Source organism: Mustela erminea, chromosome 10 (genome assembly GCF_009829155.1).
Source record: "Mustela erminea isolate mMusErm1 chromosome 10, mMusErm1.Pri, whole genome shotgun sequence".
In the NCBI taxonomy this organism is placed as follows: domain Eukaryota; kingdom Metazoa; phylum Chordata; class Mammalia; order Carnivora; family Mustelidae; genus Mustela; species Mustela erminea.
This window is the reverse complement of record NC_045623.1, coordinates 88,516,721-88,520,927: the sequence shown is the minus strand read 5'-3', so window position 1 is coordinate 88,520,927 and position 4,207 is coordinate 88,516,721.

Below are 4,207 nucleotides of genomic sequence, written 5' to 3'. Positions count from 1 at the left end.
CTTCTAGTGCTATTTATTAGTATGATTTGAGTCTTCTGTGTTTTATGAAAGATTTGGAGCATAAGGAGTTATATGAGGTGAGATGACAACTGGTTTTAGGAAGTTTGCTGAAATGAGATAGTTTAGGCTTGCTTTTGTATCTAGGGCCGGACAACCATGACCTCTGTAAAGAAAAAGATGGGCCGGAATTCATAATGCTTCCCAGAGAGGGTTGAGCTAAATCATTCAGCAGATACTTGATTATGAGTGCTTATTAGGTGCCAGGCACTGTGCTAACCCTTTAGAAACCTGGCCGTATAGTGCATAATTTTATTTGCAAAGTAGGTGGAGCCCAATATCAAGGATGTAAGTGTTTAATTTGAAATGCCGCTTATTTAGAGAGTATTCCATGTGGGTGCAGGTCTAAGAATAAATTCCAGTGGGGCTTGGGTCTTTGTGAACCATATAACTATAACGGTATTTGATTTACTGTTTTTTATTTCTCAAGGTTTAGGGCTTCTCTGCCTTAAAGATTTTTAGCCCGTGGGGTTCCTGGCTGCCTTAGTCCATAGAGCATGGGACTCTTACTTTTTTTTTTTTTTTTTAAGGTTGGGGAGGAGAGTGATGGGGAGAGGGAAAGAGAGACTCTTAAGCAGGCTCCACACCCAGCGCATAACCGACTGGGCTCAGTCTCAGCCCTGTGATCATGACCTGAACCAAAATCACGAGTCCAGTCCCAACTGACTGAGCCACCCAGGTTCCCCAAGCCTGGGACTCTGGATCTCAAGGTTGTGAGTTTGAACCCCATGTTGGGTGTAGAGATTACTTAAAGATTTTTAGTTCTTAAGTTGTCCCAAATTTGTAAAGTTGGTCAAATAAGTGAAAACTTTATAAGAAAGGGTTTTGAAAATGGGTTTTAATGATGTTTTGTCCTCAAATGACTATTCATTTGGCCAGTCTATGTAGCCCAGGCTACTGAATCAAATAATGCTGATTTGTAATTAACATTGTAGTCGTCCCTTTGAGTTGAGAACTTTTCTCTGCCTGAGGCATAGTACAATATACCTAGATACGCCTCTCTTTGCCAAGCTCATTTTGAAATACTTTCCCCTGCAAATTGGGAGTCCTTTGCTTCATCAGTTTGAAGATGCTCAAGTTCTGAATTAGAAATGTGACATTCACCGTTTTTAGTATTAGTGGAATGTCTGATTTGTAGAGAATTCCCATGAGCTTAGTTGTCCAGTATTTCACCTTCAAAAGGGAAAACGTACTGAGATAAGCCAATTCAAAAGCAATTTTTCCAAGACCGTTCCACGTGTATTCAAGTTGGATATGAGATTATTCAAGATGCTTTTTTTGCTATTTGAAATGTTAGTTTAAGCCAGTGCTTCCCAGTTTTTCTTTTCACATCACAGAAAATGCTGGTATGGCTTTGGGGGCAGATTGAAAGGAATTTGGAGCCCCTAACAAGGCTGCTCACCTAGCTCTTCTGAGTGTCGGGGTCACGATGTTGGAGTTCTGTGTTATTTTTTAAAGATTTTATTTATTTGATAGAGAAAGGAGAGAGAAAACAAGCGGGGGTGGGGGTGACAGGCAGAGGGAGATGGAAAGACAGGCTCCCCACTGAGCAAAGAGTCTGAGGTTGGTGGGGTGAGGGTGGCTCCATCCCAGGACCCTGGGATCATGACCTGAACCTAAGGCAGTGGCTTAACTGACTTGAGCCATCCAGGCACCCCACGATTTTTGTGTTAAAAATATACACACACAGGCATTTTTTGTAGTATAAAAAACGAGATTATGTTCTAAGAGTTTGGTTCAAAATTTGGTTTGGTGAAGATCTCCTAATGCAGCTAAAACTAGTTTCATTTGCCATTGACTGCTTTGCCAGTAGTTGACTTGATTATTTGCCCTCCATACTTCTGTTGTTTCTGAATGTAAGACTTTGGATAGCCATGTTTGTGTACTTTTTTCCTTTGTTGAGGGGAAACTGAACACTCTAACCACATATCACCAATGTCAATTCAAAGCATTCTAAAACTTTAAGATGAACAAAATGTATAAATCTTAAATTCACTCCATTTAGTTTTAATCACAGTTAATTGGTTATTTTCCCCTAACATGTTTCTTCCTTTGCTTTTCCTTTTCCTTTTCATGTTCCATTTTTTAAAAACTTATGTTGGAATACTTACTTTGCTTTCCTCAAATGTCAACATTTTATATAACCATAGTATGATTATCAAAAACACTAAATATTGGGGCACCTGGGTGGCTCAGTGGGTTAAAGCCTCTGCCTTCAGCTCAGGTCATGATCTTGGGTTCTGGGATCGAGCCCCACATCGGGCTCTGCTCAGCGGGGAGCTTGCTTCCTCCTCTCTCTGCCTGCCTCTCTGACTACTTGCGATCTCTCTCTCTGTCAAATAAATAAATAAAATCTTTATTTAAAAAACCCCATTAAATATTGATATGGTACCATTAATCTATGGATCGTGCCAGTTGTTCCAGGAGTATCCTTTTTTCTCTGGTTCTGCCTGCAGTCCTGGATCCCATATTGCATTTAGTTGTCTTTAGGCCTCTAGCCTGTGAGTTCTTCAGTCTTCATTTTTTATGATTAACACTTTGGGGAGAGTATTGGCCAAGTATTTTATAGAATGCCCCTTGAATTTTATTTACCTCCTATTTTCTCACTATTAGATTGAGATTATTTTTCGGTAAGAATACCACAAGAGTCCAGGGCCCTTCTCAGTGCATTGTATAAGGATACATGATGTCCATATGTCTTAAGTACTGGTGATGTGGACTTTGGTCACGTGGTGTTAAGGTAGTGTCTGCCAGATTTCTCCATTGTATAGTTACTTTGCTGATTTTCCCTTTGTAAATAATAAGTGACTCGTGGAGGGGTATACTTTCACACTATCAATCTTTGGTTCATTAATTTTGACATCTGGATTGTTACTGCCTAAGACAAATATTACTATGACATTTGCCAAATGTTTATTTGCTAGGTCTATTCCATATTTTTGCTAATTAGAATCCTGTAAGGAGGAGTTGTGACTTCTCCCCCATTTTTTAACATTTGTGTCAGTGTGGACTCCGGATATTTAATTCCATGGGTCAGTGCTGTAATTTTTTTATTTTTTTGTTGCTCAAATTGTCCCAGCTCTGGCAATTGGGCGCTCCTTTAAGTTGGCTCTTGTGTTTTTTTGACATGTCCTCAGTGTTTTTTTGGAGCCCTTACTTAATTTCTGGTACAATATACCTAAATAGATGTTCCCACCTTGTCTTGTATTTTCTCTGCCCCAGCCCCATTTTTCCAAGGAATAAAAGTTCCTTTTATTGGAGAATATTTAGAAACCATCCCTTGATTTTTTTAAAAGCAATTCTTTGTTTTTAAATATTTGATTTCTTTACTTGAGAGAGAGTAAGCATAAGCAGGGGAATCAGTGGGCAGAGGGAGAGTGAGAACCTCTCTCAGCAGAGAGCCTGAGGTGGGGCTTGATACCAGGACCCTGGGATCATGACCTGAACTGAAGGCAGACGCTTGACTGAGCCATCGAGGTGCCCCTAAAAGCAATTCTTTAAATTGCACAAGATTATTAAAGTTAAGTTTTTCTTACTGATGTAGGTGAAGAATGATTTAGTCTAACACCTAACCATTCATTTCTTCTACTCTTGTCGCAAAGCACTATACATGAATCTTCTGGAGTTATGGAGAGGCCCAGTGAATGGGTTGGTTTGTGCCTTTCCATAATTTTCTTCTTTTTCAGTCTTACAGAGATCCAAAATGTTAGAAGATCTGGTTTTCATCCCAGCTAAACTACTTTTGGGGTTCAAAGGTTTTTCTACCTGCAAGAAGATAAATGGCTATGAACTTAAGTTTTTGGTTTTTCATTAGAGTTAATATGGCACTTGGATATTGTTGATTATTTTGACTTTTATTTGAAAAATGATTTACAGGCAGTCCTGATTTACGGTGGTTGGGCTTAAAATTTTTCAACTTTATGCTGGTGCAGAAGTGATACGCATTCAGTAGAAACTGAACTTTGAATTTTGATCTTTTCCCAGGCTAGAAATGCCTGAAGATACTTTCTCATAATGCTTGGGCAGGGCTCTGGCGACTGCCAGCCCCATCACCTGATCAGAAGGGTAAACAACAGACACACTTACAACCATTTAGTGCCCACACAACCATTTCGTTTTTCACTTTCAGTAAGGCATTCAGTGGGTATCC